This window comes from Rhipicephalus microplus, chromosome 6 (genome assembly GCF_043290135.1).
Source record: "Rhipicephalus microplus isolate Deutch F79 chromosome 6, USDA_Rmic, whole genome shotgun sequence".
Lineage (NCBI taxonomy): Eukaryota > Metazoa > Arthropoda > Arachnida > Ixodida > Ixodidae > Rhipicephalus > Rhipicephalus microplus.
The window spans coordinates 128,007,927-128,024,185 of NC_134705.1; positions in this window are offsets into that span (position 1 = coordinate 128,007,927).

The following is a 16,259-nucleotide window of genomic DNA, read 5'->3' on the forward strand; positions in this document are numbered from 1 at the left end:
AGTGGAAGTGCGAACCACCTGCCATCGCTGCAACCGATCTCGCGTGGGGAGCAAGCCCCAGCCCAACCTCCAGACAAAGTCTCTGAGATGCCCTGGCAACACTGCGGCAGTTATTGATTTGCAAGCGCGGTTCATTACAGATTGACGATGCTGGGGCACCAAGGGTCGTAGAAGGGCGGCCATTGTGTCCACCACTTTAGAATCGGCCACCTCTATCTCTGGGCACTTGGCTTCCAAACGTCGGTGAAATGTCAGAAGGGCTCGATACAAAGATGGTAATTCAGTTGATTGGGGACCTTAGTTTATTTGGCTATCTGGCAAGAAGACACGTAGTGATGGCCCCAGATGGTAGCGAGCCAGTGTCTGAGCGGGCATGCCATCATTGCTTAGTATTCGCAATAGAGTGCGGAGGCACAATGTAGAAGCCGTGACGGGAACGTCGGGGAATGCAAAACCGCCTTGATCTCGCGGTTGAGCTAGCGCTGGGCGCGATAACGATTCTGTGCCACCAGACCAAAAAAGTGAACTGATGCAGCTTTGCATTTTCCTGCAGACGTGGAGCGGTGGTTTAGCAGAATGGCAAAGGTACCAAAATTTTCCTAGGTACACCGTTTGAGTTAAGTATCGGCATTCCAAGAGGGGGAATTCAAAGTACCTGGCTGCTTTGATATCACTTAGAAGAGTTTGTACAACGGATGACCAGATGCTATCCTGTATACCAAACGCAGTGAAAGTAACTCCGAGTATTGAAATCTCAGGAGACCACTGTAAAGGCGACGTAATGTTCATACGACCACTGGGGTTGCCAATGAAAAAATACTGGCTTTTAGAAAAGTTCAACCTTGCACCGGAGATAATACCGAAATCATGGAATATATCAAGAGCATACTGCAGTGACTGTTCATTATGTGCATTTAGAGTAATATCATCTGCATATGCAGTGACCTTTACTTGAGTATTACCGGGTAGAGGTAAGCCACGAATCTGCGGGTGCTGTTCAACGGCCCTTAAGAAGGGTTCTAATGCAAGGATAAATAACACTGGGGAGAGGAGACGGGACACCCTTGACGGCCCCACGCATGACTCTAAATGCGTGACTCTCACGGGAATCTAAGTAAAGGGTACTTTCTGAATTAGTATACATCGCGTGGATGAGGTCAATGAACTTATCAGGGAATCCGTATGCGTGTAAAACATTTAGTATGTAGCCATGTTCTATGAAATGAAAAGCTTTCTCTTGATCTAATGAAACCAACAGTCCTTGCGCACATCGGCTAGTGGTGTATTGAATGATGTCACGCATTAACCACGTATGGGAGTGTATTTCTTGGCCCGGAACAGAGCAGACCTGGTGGGGAGCAATCAATGTTGGAAGAAATGGAGTGATTTTGCGCACCAAAATGTTGGCCAAGAGCTTGTAATCTACATTGAGCAGGGTAATAGGGCGCCAATCTTCTGGTTGCGTGGACATTGGGTCTTTCTTGGGAACTAGTGTTTTACGGCCTTTGTGGAAAGAGGTTGGAAATGTATTATCTTGGAAACACTTGCGAATGACTCTTGACATAGTTGGACTAATGATTGGCCAGAACTGTACATAAAACTCTGCAGGGAGTCCGTCAGGCCCTGGGGCCGATCCCTTTTTCATTGCGTCTAATGCGCCTTTGATTTCGTCATCGGATGGCGGTGATAGGAGATCGTCATTTGACATGTTGGAATCATGAAGTAAATCTTTTAGCAGATGATGCGAAGAAACGGGTCCCGGGTAACAGACATTAGCACCAGATCGAGCTATTGACTCAAGGTGTTGAGTGAATTCCTGAAAGTCACGCGTACCCGCAGCAGCTGGGGGGATAGAGTTCATCGAGTGGGCAGGCGAGCCTGGTGGACAAAGCAGAGCTCTGCGTGCATACCTTAGCACGTCAGGGTGCGCACACGGTGCACGTCTACAGCGCCAAGCTGCAGCCGAGAGTGAAGAAGCGCGCATAATACGTTGGTACCGTTCAACGAGCTCCTCTTGCCATGCCCGCATTACAGTGGAAGGACTGGGATCTCGATTGGCAATGCGTATCTTCTGGATTACCAATGACGCATCTTTCGACATACGGGTGCAAAGTCCTCTGCCCGCCGCACTGCAATGATGGCGCCACTGTTCTTTGAGGCGATCCCAATCAGCTACATCCGCCCCAATGAGCGATGCGCTTAATGCTCGGGATAATTTCTCCGTAGCCTGAGAGTCCTGGAGGACGCGGCAATCGATACGCCATGGTGTGTGAATCGTGGGCGTCCCCGCTGGCAGGCGGAGAGAGAACATAAGCGGCCGATGGTCGCTAATGTACACTAGTGTCGGTGGCAATGACATTACCCTGGTGTCGTGAACGTAGGTGATGAGACTGGGGGATACATACACGTGATCAATTCGGCTGCTCGACGCTGCTCGACGCCAAGTATAGGCATAATTACTGCCATACACACTTTTATGAATGTCACTCAATGCCAATTGCTGCACTAGACGTTCGAGTTCTCTGGCATTCCAGTTTGACCGGCCGCGACCCGGACCTCGAACGTCTGCGTGTTAGTCAAAGACAAAATTGAAATCTCCTTAAAGTACCACATGTCGGGAACCTAAAAGGAACGCATCAAGAGATTGGAAGAACGCGTTTGAGTTATCGCGTGCCGCTGGGGCATACACGGCAACAAATCTTATTCTTAACAAAAAAAAGGTGCAGTCGAACGCCAGCACGCGTCCGAAGGCATCGAAGGAAACATGATGGTCACGTAAAAGACCTAGGTTAAAAATAATGACTCCGACGCCAGTCGAACGCGTGTTGGCGTACGAAAAGGAACAATCAAAATTTAACGCGCGCTTGAGAGCGAGTACATCAGAAAGATTGAAAAAATTTGTTTCTTGCATGAACAGCAAATCACAGTGCACTGAACGTGCAAAAGCCAATACCTCAGCCTGTTTTTGTGGATTTCGGAAACCTTGAACGTTTAAAGTAATAACTTTTAGAGTAAGAGCCATGGGGAAAATGATAACATAGTATAGGATCACGCAAATGCAGGGGTACCTTTATCAGGTGCGGGAGCCGGTGCCCCGCAAGTGGCTGAGTCATTTGTTCCGGCCAGGCGATCCACCGGAAGCTCGGGGCTTCAGGGATCGCGTTGAAGTCCGCAGGGGACTTCTGTCTCTGGTGGGGGCTTCTAAGTCACGAGTAGTTATCCGGTGGCGTTTGGTGTCCGGGTTCTTGAGCGAGGATGGTACAAGGATGTCTCCACTGTCCTGGCTTATGTCACTGGGGCTGGTGTCTTCGTCAATTTGTAGGGGCGCCTCACTCGTGGTGCTGTTGGAGTCCTCGTAGATTCAGGCGTCGTCGTCTTGAGATGTAGACTCTTCGTTGACACCTGAACTTGTTGTCGACAGAGCAGCAACGCGACGAGCCTCAGATGCAATATTTCCATCCGAGACGCCGTCCTCACGAGGCGCTTTGTCTGACGAGGACTTGGCCTGCGATTCCTCAGAAATGGCCACGGGACGCGGGGAACTTAAGTCTCCATCAATATTATGGTGAAGATTTTATGTTGGAAAGACTCAAGCCATCAAGTTAAGGGCACAGTTCGAAACAGCTTCTAGGGGGCGGATTTCTATAGAAGTGCCCTGATGGCTGTTCAGGGTAATTAAACTGGGCCTAATCAGCTCAAAGGTGTGCGTTGTTGTATTCATACGCGCGCACCTAAGCTTTTACCACACGTGGCGTCGCAGCTAGCGCTTGTTTCACTTGAAAAGCATAACACCTCTTCCACAGCCCCATAAAAACGGCAGTGAGTTTAGCATAAATTGTAAATGCATTTAGATCTCTATACACACTCTACTGGGGGAGGGCGATTAGCTGTCCCGGTATAGACTTATTTTCTGTTAACATAAAGTTCGTTTACTCTATCTACAAAATTGCCATATCATTGTAGTAATAATAAAAGGCACATGGACATCGACACATCTTTGTGCCACGACAAACATCACTATGTTGTAGTAGACACGTCATTACTCGAATCTACTTGTCAGATGTGGCACGAATGTACAAACGAACACGACAGGATTTTGTGGCACACTAAATACACTTGTACAGCTATATAGACGAAATTTAGAGAAAGTGGTTAACTATTAATAGTACTCGACTGCGGGAGAACCGAAAACAATCCCGTGGGCCTCACACTTGATGAGGCCGCATATACAAAAATTTAGCTCGTTCAGGCACTAAGGACAAACCGACCACTAACTGAGAAGAAGAGGATTGACCCAAAAAAGCTTTGTAGTCGAGGGATAAACTACTACTGTTGGCGTGTGTTTTAGGGGCGAAGCTCTTTATAGCGGCACCCGTTCGTTCCTCGTAGCCGTTGTAGTGTGTAACAAGCATAACATTTTGCCCTCCAAGGTGGTGCCGGTGAGAGATTTCTTCTGTGCGTTGGTAAACAATAAAAAATAATGCTCAATGTACATTCCAATAATTACTGATGGGTAATGAGAGACAGGAGCATTCGGGTTTTAGTTAACGCGCACGCTGCGATCCTCTTTAGCAGCCATTGGCCTGAACATTGAGCAATATCTGACAAGAAAGGGTTGCTACCATATACTCGCTTGGTGTAACCTTCTTAGTTTTAGAAAGGTTTAGCGAGCGTTGGGCCGCAGTGTGATGAATACAGTGAACTAGTATATACCATGAACTCGAGGTAGTTAAAGGTGGGAAGTAGACCCGAAGCGCAAGCCGTAAGAAAGATTGCGTGTGCCACCTGTCGTTTAGTCCTTAGAATTTCCGCTGTATGGGGGTGCTTCTATATGGGGAATATATGAAAAAAAGAGGCGAGATGGTGGTACTTGGAGTGTTGAATAGATGGACGAACGGACACACAGACAGATGCATGGATGAACGCATGAACGGACGCAGGGGCGGATGCATGGATGAACGCAGGGACGGACGCACGAACATACGCACGCACGGACGGGCGGATGGACGCATGGACGGACGGAAGCAAGAACGAATGGACGAACGAATGCTTCGCCCCAGTTTGCATCATTAACTCCGTAGATATGCTGCCAATTTTTTTAGAAAAGGTGGTTAATGTTTTAAAATTCTGGGTACTCTACTATTACTATTGAGAACAAAAGCCATTCCGTTGATATCGAAAGAGGAAGCAAAATTGTAATACGATGCTCTTACTAAGCGAAGCCCTCTTGTTACAACCTAGAATAACCCTCTATATAGCGCCAATAATCTGCTTTCTGTGTAGAGCCATATTTTTATGGGATCATAACATTCTATGTTGTGTCATTATCAATAACGCTTGTTTTTGTAATGTTTTATTCTGTAATTCCAACGATACCCTACACCTGCACCAACCGTGGCATTGTCTCTACAGCACTGTCTTAGCCTCTTCACTTCAACTGAGGTAGGGATTTGTATTGAATGCATATTCTAGTGCAGAATAGCTTCAAATAAAAGGAGTTCTGAACAAATCACGCGGCAGCAATTGGCAAATTGGTTGATTTTGTTCATCTGAAACTTCTCACCACGTGCAATCGTTAGGACAGCTAGCAAGGGACCTTTTTGCAGTGTCCCTGTGAGTAGTTGTTGTTTCAAAGTTTGTCACTTTTGCACGGGTGAGGGGCTGAAAGAGGAAATACCATTTCTTCGTTTCGCTGGCATCGCACTAGATGACAACACGTTACTTCGACGCATGTCCCGTGCATTTAGGAAGGAAACAATCAGGAAGGAGAATTCCGCAACGAGATTGAAGTTACAGGATGTTCCAATACTCACCGTAGACGGCTGAATAGAGAGGTAAATGGACGGTGGCAATCTTAAGCCCCAATTCAATTCTCACGTAGCCGGGAAAATAGACAGTTCCGGGAGGACCACATCGTAGACAGATAGGATGCAGGCAACTTTGCTGTTTGAACAAGATAGAGGCTCAGTGAATAGCTCAGATAGATCAGATCTCGCCAGAATGGTCGTCTGCACACAAGCAGACGCTTCTCAAGACGCTCATTGTAAGTAACGTGCATTTTTTTAGAGTTAAGCACGAAATAAGCCACAGAGTACAACTGTTACTTTTGTTTATTTTGGCTTTTTCTCCTCGACGTGAGGTGGCACCTGGTCGCGTAAAAGCCGTCCAGACGTGTTTCAATACTCGGACAGCATTGAATCGGTGGGGGGGGGGGGGCGCTGGCGTCGATTGACGGGAGTGGTCGCATACCACGTCGCCTCTGTGAAATATCGCAATTATTTGCGTCACATTAAGTCGTTCTCTTGCAAGCCTTCTACCACCATCTCCAAGAACGTCAGCCGCAGCCGTAGACATCGCGTCTTGTCAAGGTGGGCTGTTTTCTGACCCTTTTTCGGTCACTTGAAGCTTTCGCCAAACCACCGCGGAGTTAAGCCTAACCGCAGTAAGGGCCGCGCTGGCCCTGCCCGGGGTTCCCCCGGTAATGCGACTCCCAATCAAGTCACCGGCTACGATACGGAGTCCCTACAGATCATACAGATGGATACCGTTCAAACCGAGACACCTCTACCAACCGAGGAAGAGTACCTCGAGGATATGCTCCGCGTCTGGCGCGGAAGGAAGAACGCAGCAGTGGCGTCGAGAGACGCCAGGGCTCCTGCAGAAAAACAACAAGCAGCGTCTCGCCCTCTGCAAGCACAGGGCAAGAACGCGCCGAGCGTCACCTCACAGCGCGCCAAGCAACTCCAGTGGTGGCCGAAGAACACGCCGCGCATCGAAAAAGACGACATCATAGTGGTGCTGAAACCGCGTGAGGCGCTCGACCTCAAGGCCACGTTTGGTCCTGGAAAAAGCCGGCGCTGCAGTCCTCAGCATCCTCGGAGCCGACGCATGTGTGGGACTTGCGGTGTGGCCCCTCTGGGATCAAAATGTACTTGTGTGCACGCTCAAATCAGTGGACGCCGCCGAAAGACTCCCCCGGGACATAAAGCTGCCAGTCGGGGGCCACCAGCTAACATTCCGGGGACATCCCAAACTCTCCGGTAAGTTCTGTCGGGGCTTCGTGCATGTCTCTCAAGACGAAACGTCCGAAACTGTGAAAAGCAAGCTCAGTGCTGAGCCAAATGTAGTGTCTGTGCGCAAGTTTGGGGACACCCCGGTTGCGGTGATCACCTTCGCGGGAACCAAGGTGCCACGGACGGGGTTATACAACTGCGAGCGGCTCCCTGTTCGCTTGTATAATAAGACAGTGCCTGCATGCCCACTCTCTGGCACAGTGGGCCATCGAGCAGATACTCGCCTGCACCCGCAGCCCGGCCGCTGCACAAGCTGTGGCGTTCAGGTACCTGCTGCTACTCCTGACGCCCCCACGGAACACCAGTGCATTCCGAGCTGCCTCCTCTGCGGCTGTGGCCACTAGACTGGAGCTCCCGGTTGTGCTGGACGGTTCCGGCAGCCGGTCAAGCCGGGATCCCCACGCGGATCCAAGCCGAGGACAACGGGGGCGGGGAGCACAAACAGGCTCCTACTCCAAAGACTGGCCCTAAGAAAGCACCAGCCGCCAATTCGAATAAGCCAGAACCCAAGAAGACCAACACCGGGCACTCCACCAATGTAAAGTCTGGGACCCCGTCGGAGCCTCCTGTCTTGGTCAAGGACTTCCCACCCTTGACACCCATCCAAGCACAGGTGAGCTGTTGGGGTGGGGCAGTCTCCGGACCTTCCCCTTCTCCCTCCCCTACCGAAACCACCCTACAGCAGCAGATAGGGGAGCTCAGGCGCCAGAACCAAATTCTCGCGCGCAAAATTCAGGAATTAGAAGCCAAGCAGATCGGGTCATCCGAGCCAGTGCAGGAAGCCGAGGCAGAGGACGGGGATGACGGCTCTTCCGTCACATCCCGCCTCACTAGCATCTCGCGGCAAAACGCGGACACGGTAGTTGGACCAGCTTCCATTACCGAATCCATCGGTCGCATCGAGTCCCTAGAGCGTAAAACAGAGCAATTAGAGGCGAGCGTGGCAGCCCTCCCCACTCAAATCATGTCGGCAGTCCGCGAGTACTTTCAGGACATGCTCACGGCAGCCTTAACGCAAGCACTTCCTGAAATTGTGGCGAAGGTCTCTAACTCAGTCCTTAAAGCCGTGCTGCCCTGGGTTATCGCCCAAATTAAAAGCACCATTCAGAGCGACTCCCCGCAGGTTAAACGCATGCCGGCCTCCCGTCAGGCAGCAGAAGAAGGCTTTTCAGGGCCGGCTCCAGGTCCGGACCGGTCCTCTGCACCGTAAATAAATACTAAAAGATGGCTAGCCGACCTAACAAACAAGCTAAATATCTACAAAAATTTGAGATTATACAATGGAACTGCAGGGGTTTGCAGAGCCTGGAAAAAACGGTCGCACCTCCAGCTCTACTTGCAGTTCCTCGGAAACATGCCCACCTTGCTTGCTTTACAGGAGCCTGGTTTGGACGTTAAATTCTCTGGCTATAGCACTTTCAAGGGGGGGCCCTCGTCATGCATCCTGGTGAGCAAGGCATATACCGCGATTCAGGTCGATTTAAACTTAAGTACTGAACAAAAATACACAATGGTCAGAGTACTGCCTCTCAGACGTCGCGACCAGTTAATACACATCCTAAATATATACTTCCCCCGCTTAAGCCACGCGTAACTTTTAGCGAAATCTTCCTCCGGGCGATCAAGTTGGCAGACAAGGACCCCTTAGTGATCGTGGCAGACTTCAATGCTCCCAGCCTTCACTGTGGCTATCACTACGAGAAGGCCAGAGGACGTAAGCTGGTGGAGCTTATCTCCACCCTTCGCCTCACGCTGCTCACGGATCCGGCGTACCCCATTCGAGTGGGGAACTCGGTAACCCGTGACACGTGTTCGGACCTCTCTCTCGTAAAAAATGCTAAGGATTCTAACTGGGAGAACTTGGGCGATTCTCTAGGCAGTGATCACTGCCTTCTCAGGGTCACACTCCTGGAAAAGTCAGCTCATAAAAAATGCCGTCAAGCCAAGTTGACCGATTGGACCCAATTTGGCAATCAGACTATCCCTCTCGTACTATTTTCTGGAGGTTATGCAGAATGGGCTCAAAACGTAAACAACATTCAGAAAAGACTTGTTACTACCCTCCAAACCGACGAAGAAATCCCCGCAGTTGACACTCACCTCCTACACTTGTGGGAGGCGCGCCGAAGCTTAACAAATTGTTGGAAAAAGCAGAAGACTAATCGCAAATTACGTATCCGCATAGCCCAACTCACGGAAAAGGCTGCAGCATATGCTGCCCAACTCTCAGATTCAAATAAGATAGCCCGCTGCGACGCCGCAGCTCGTCAGATGAGCTCGAAGGGGACATGGCGTCTCTTTCGCAGTCTCATAGACCCCTCTCAAACGAGAGGGGAGGCACAGAAGTAGCTCCGGCGAGCTCTGCAAGGGTACCAAGGCACTCCGGCACAGCTTGCGGATGCTCTGTGCGATAGGTATCTCTGTCGTAAGGAGGACCCGCCTGGGCTGGCGTACACGTACTCTGGTAAGCCTAATCACCAACTCGATGCCCGTTTTGAGTTGTATGACCTTAAAGCGGCTTTAGCTAAAATGCGCAAAGGTACGGCTCTGGGGCCAGACCGCATAGCAGTAAAGCTGTTGGCAAACCTCCCTGACACAGCCTACCTCCATTTATTGGAATACATGAACGGGATCTGGGACGGCCGTGCGCTCCCTTCCGAATGGAAAACGTCACTTGTGACTTTTATCCCCAAAGCAGGCAAGGCCATGAATACGGAAAATCTGAGGCCCATATCACTGACTTCGTGCGCGGGCAAGCTTATGTAGACGATGGTACGGGATCGCCTCTCCCCATACCTTGAGGGCAAGGGCTTCTTTGCAGGCACTATGTTTGGGTTCCGCCCACCCATGTCTGCACAGGACGTCCTTCTCCAGCTCCATAGGGCCGTCATACAGCCCATAACTATGCAACACAATGATAAAGCCATCCTCGCCCTTTTTCTTAAGGGGGCTTTCAACAATGTTAAACACAGCAGTATTCTGGCTAACTTGAGTTCCACCGATTGCGGGGCTAAGGCCTTTGCATATGTCACCGATTTCCTCTCTAAACGCCAAGCACTTCTTCGGATCGAAGACGAGGAATATGGCCCGTACATTATGGGAACACGGGGTACCCCACAGGGAGCAGTGTTATCACCGCTCCTTTTCAACATTTCTATGGAGCGCCTTCCAAGCGAATTGGCCAGGGTAGAAGGCACACAGCACGCAGTATATGCCGATGATATTACAATCTGGACCACTGAAGGGGAGCCTTGGTGAAATGCAGGAACGCCTTCAGCAGGCCGCATTCATAGTCGAGGCGTATGCCAACGATTGTGGACTCCAATGTGCTCCAAGCAAATCAGAGCTTCTGCACGTTAGAGCGAAGCCAAGAGATAAGTGAGCCATACACATCACCCTTTCTGGGGTTCCCATCAGAGAGGTGGAGGAGCTCCGGATTCTAGGCCTGTTCATTCACCACAGACTCAGACCGGACTCCGCTATAGCGAAACTCAAGAGAATAAACGAACAGTTAGGGCACATGATTCACCGCGTTTCCAACAAGCGGGGTGGTCTGTGGGGCAGGGACGCGCTTCGGCTCGCTCATTCCTTCGTGACTAGCCGGATCATCTACGCCGTCCCATACCTTCGCACTGACAAGCAAGAAGATGAAAGAATAGATGCCATCATTCGTAAGGCTAATAAACGAGCTCTGGATCACCCGGTGGCCACTTCCAACGCCAAACTGAGGGCGTTAGGTGTGCTCAACTCCTACCAGGAGTTGCGGGAGGCCCACCTTATGAATCAATGTACGCGGCTCGTGTAGATGGCTCCCCGGTGCCGCCTGCTGAACAGCTTACATATACATCACCCTTGCACTGCAGAGGAGGCGGAGCGTATTGCGGAACTGTGGCGGCATGTGCTCTCGGTCTCTTCACTCTCCAGTAACATGGACAAGCACACGCACAGAAGCAGAAGACAGGCGCGGGCTCGGACGCTTCAGAGGCAACACGGCTACCGACCGGGTGTATTCTACGTGGATATAGCAGGGCCTTCGCCCACGGGATTTTACATGGCCTGTGTAGTTCACCGGAAAAAGCATGTCAATGGGCTCTCGTTCCGAGCACAAAATCCAGAGCGCGCTGAGGAAGTCGCGATAGCACTTGCTGTTGCGGACCCCCACTCGAAAGTTATCATCACGGACTCCCGAAATACATGTGCTCATTACTTAGTAAGAGAGATATCCCCCTAGCCAGCCAAATTCTAAAACGGGCTCTCGCTGATCCAGCCCCGAAACGCATCGTATGGGCTCCTGGCCATCAGGGCTTACGAGGTAATGAGGCCGCTGACGCGGCCGCCCGAGCGCTTACCCACCGGGCTCCTCACCTTGGCTTTTATGACTCGGAGGCCAATACACCACTGCTGCGGTTCAAAGAAATTCTGACCTATTATCGCGACACTCACGGCCTTGGCCCGGCTCCTGCAGAGGGGCTGAGTAAGGCGGAAGAACGAACTCTGAGGCGCCTGCAGACAGGTACTCTACTCTGTCCTGCAATCCTAAAACATTTCGATGCGAACACAGATGGGCGGTGCCCACACTGTGGGAAGACGCGTGATATCTTCCACATGGTATGGGCATGTCCGAAAAATCCCCACCTGCCCCTTTCCCCTACCCCTTCCCGAGAGGCATGGGAGACTGCCCTCCTCAACTGCTCATCACTAGAGTCTCAACGGGCTCTGGTGAGACGGGCGCGAGTAGGGGCCTCGTCATGCGGTGTCCGGGACTAAGGACGCCGACCATGTAGCGGGGTCATGCTTTGGCTCCGTACCTCTCTCTTTTATAATAAATCTTTTTCACAATCATCATTGGCTCGGTGCTGTATTCTAAGCTGTCTGCGTAGACTGTGTACGTGCTGTCTAAGAATTGCAACACAGCCACTGTATCGCCCGAACGCGTGTTCAGAGCGTCAGAGCATGCGGTGCTCTGTAAAATACAAGGAGCTGAAATGGAGCAACGTGCTTCGTTTCTCCTTCGGCGCAGGGACTTTCTCTCTTTCGGGCAATTTACCCATTGTGCCCTCTTGGGGCAAGCACCAGGGCAGTAAAGTTTCTGCTACAGGGCTCCAGCTTCTCCTCAACCTGGGGTTCTGCGCACGCGCACGACGTGCCACGTTGCGATTCTCTGCTGTGGAGACCGCCCTCGGCGTTTCAGGTGTTATATGCGTCAAACTTTCTTAGTAAGTCGAGTACACTCAGCCGCGGCCAGTCTTGTGCGCCTACGTAGTTGTACCTACCTACGATTAGTGCAAAGAATACAGGAGGGAGGTTTATTATTTTGTTTTATTGGTGCAGTAACGTCAGTGCTAATATTTCTAATCTTTTAAATCGCTAGGCACTCGCGCGATGCGCCGCGCACTTTCGAGTGCCTTGTGCTGTGTGCATGTTACCTATTTATTACGAATACAGTAAGTTCTGCTTTCTTAACAGTCTTGCTTTATTGAATATTTTAGACTGTACACGAATGTGTTGTGGTTAGGGTGAGTTGTTTATACATCGCGCTTGTATTAGCGCGGCACATATGAAAAAAAAGCAAAAAAAATACACAGACGTCAAGAAAGGTAGACTTCAGGAGAGGTAGATTTCAGGAGAGGTAGACTTCAGGAGAGGTAGACGACAAGAGATGTAGGTGACCGCTTGGGTGGCGAAGCGAGCAAATTTCTGATAATTTACGCCACTATCGCTCCCTTCGAGGCCAAGTGTGAATGCTCCTTGGGAGTTAGGGCATAATTATGCACGCGTGCAGTAGGTCTCTCTCGTCCACACGATTCTGCGTTTGCTGTGCGAAACTCAACGTGAAACGCCCTTCTAGTGACGGCTGTACGCAGTATGCAAGTACTAACACTCGCACGCATCTTTATGAAGTGAGCATTCCAAATCAAATCTAATAGTAACCACTGCCGCCACAGCGCCAACAACACAAGTTTGGCTGAATGACCTCAAGGTCACACGCCATGTGAAGAGTGAGCCGTATCTGTAGCAGAGAAACATGTAGACACAGCCTGCTTAAATATTGTAGAATTCGTAGCATGAGTAGCGTTCCTTTCCATATTTCGCGCACTGTAGCTCTAGTTCGTCCACTTGAGTAATCGAGCTGCCGCGACGCCAACAGCCTCTGACATCGCTCCCGAAAAAACACCGTCTGGTGCGAGGTCATCTTTAATTATTTTCCTCGAGCGACCCGTGTTGTAACGTACGCAAACACAATGGAGACGGCCGTTACCGCATCAGAAACATTGTCATTGAAGGGCTAGGATTGTACTGTATCCATGGCTCATGGTCACACTTGCGGAAAGTGCGTAAATAGAACGTTCACGAACGTTAACGCCTAACAACTCAACGAAGTCAACGCGACGAAGGCGACAAGATTTGGCCTGCATGCTGCGCCCTCCCAGAGCAACAATAAAACGTAAAAGAATCAAAGAGTGGCCTCCGAGAAGGCGCACTTGGGAACCCCAAAACGTAGAGAGAAATTTTATTTGTGGCAGTAGTGGAGAGAAATTTCAAAACGGCGTTGGTATTGTATGCATGGTTTGAGTTGATCTTTGTCGCGGAAACCTACTTAGCCCTTTCAATTTTCCTGTTCATTGTTCTGCAGCTGTTGATTGACTTCGTGCTTGGAATGAATACATTAAAATTATGTTTCTGTATCTTGTGATGCGGTCATGAAACGCAAAAGGTTGGCCTAAGATTACTGGCCGCTTGTGCCCCTATGGTCGGTCGCTGTTCGTTGTTATTACAAGATTTTGCTTTTCCAATTGTGGTTTTAGTAAATTTACCTCTTGTTACCTTTGTCTAGTGTAAATCCGTACGGTGTTCGACTATGTCTCCACACCGCCACCTCGGCGTAATTTTTGGTCGACATGGCTTCATGAAATGTGGGGCCTACGGAACGTCTTTTTGCTCTTTCATAGTAGAGTACTAAGTACCCAGAATTGTTAACGTTTAGGGGCGAAGCTTCTTAAGCCGTGGGTTTGTCTATGCATGTCTGTAACTGGTTTGTAACTCACTCAGCAGATGGTGATAGTGGAATGACAGACAGACGGACGGATGGATGGACGGACAGACAGAGAGACGTATTGATAGATGGACGGATGTACAGACAGAAAGACAACAGATGAACGGACGGACGCATGAATGGATGAACGGACGCTTCACCCCTCTCATCATCATTCACTCTGTCGATATGCTGCGATTTTTCTACCCCACCCTTCCCCCATTTCGCCCAATGGGCAGTGCTGCAGGCCGACTGTGCTTCTCATGCGTTGTGGTGAACTCGTTTACGGCTCAATTTTCGTCAATACGGCATCAATAGGTTTTAAGGCCGCCGGCCGGCTTTATGCTGACGGCGTTATTGCAAATGCGGAGCATTTTTGGACGCAGAATGTCGCGCTTCGGCGACGGCGGTGGCGTCCACACCCCAAATGCGCATTGTCGCGTTTCGTGGCTGCCCAGGAAGACACCCGCAAAACTGTCACTCCAGGAGTCATTAAAGTATAAGACACCACCAGGTACTCAGCAAGTCGACCACGCACAGTGGGGGTGTGTACCTTCCCGTATTCCTCTCTCTCGAACACGGCCACTGGAGCGTGCATTTAGAATTCAGTCAGGGACTGTATTCCAATTCAGCATCATTGAAAGTCTACGCAGACAGCTTAGAAGACAGCACCGAGTCCATGCTGTCGGAGAAATGGAACACGTCTGGACGGCTTTTGGATAGGATTGGATTGATATGGCTGTAACATTTAGATCGGGCGGTGGCTAACGCCACCAGGCCGTAATACCTAGTGAACCAAAAACTAGATTTATTTTGTTACTTTAAATAGTGAGGTTGAGGGCTCGTACTTTGCAGTGAAGGGTATAATTTTCACTCGTACCTTGACTTTAGACACCAATCCGATAACCTCTTTCTAGTTAATTCTACCCGCTTAAAGTCTATTGCGCCCTCCTTGTCCCTAAACCCCAGTGCTTTGGCTTATACGCGACGAGGCGCCACCTCTCGTCGTGAAAAAGAAGCTAAAATAAACAAACATAACTGTTGTACTTTCTGGCTTCTCATTATCATATGGTGGTTTTGAGACGTTAAACTCGACATATCAATCAAATCAATTTTCTGGCTCATTTTGTGGTAAAATATAAGAAAAATTTTGCGTTACTCGCATTGAGCGCCTGCGGAAGTGTCTGCTTGTGTGCAGACGGCCATTCCAATGAGATCCGATCTATCTTAGCGATTCGCTGAGCCGACATCTTGTTTAGACAGCAATGTAGCCTGCATCGTATTCGTCTACGATGTCGTGTTCTCGGAGCTGTCTATTTTCCCGAATACGTGAGATTGGAATGAGACTTAATATGGCCGCCGTCTATTTAGCTGTTTATTTATCCGTCTACGGTTAGTATTGGAGCACACCCAGGGGCATCTTTACTTGGCTTTCGCTTGACTTTACGCTTTTCTTGACTCGACTAGATGCGACATAAGCAACGACATGGCAACAGTACCATCAACCAGTAGTGGAGAACAACCCAGCACCAGCGTCCCAGTACTCCTTGAAGGATTCACAGCCGCTGAGGACATGGCGGGTTGTTAAGAGAGGTTAGAAGCTTCACACGTGCGTTTCGGCGCCAGCGAGTGAGTTCTACCTCAAGTAATGAAATTCTCGCTAGCTCGGTATATAGTCATTCGTTCAGTGAAAATAAAAGATCAATTGAAGATAGTGCTCTGTCCATGCCAGTTCTTTTTACATCCTTGTCCGTTCGCGCTTACTCAGAATTCACGGATGTGAACCAACTAGTCCACCAACATGATTTAGCAGAAAAAAATGCGATCAAGAAGATACACGTACAGGTCGTTATTGTAACCTACAGCGTTCCTGAACACGTTCTCGTTTGTCTTATTGTGTTGAACTCGCATAGCTGCATGGCAGTGCAGTTGTTGAGTGATCCGTTGTTTTTCTGTTTGTTGTTAGCGCTAAATAAATACCACGCATGGTTGGTGCTCATCATTGTATTCTCTGTTGTAGCGTATTGCTGTTCACACACAAAGAAAAAATATACAAAAAGGCACTCAGCACCACCGCGTATTGAAGGAGCAAACAATGTATGCTGTCAAACTGTTTCTATAATCCCATTATTGCGAATGAAGGTTTAGAAGCT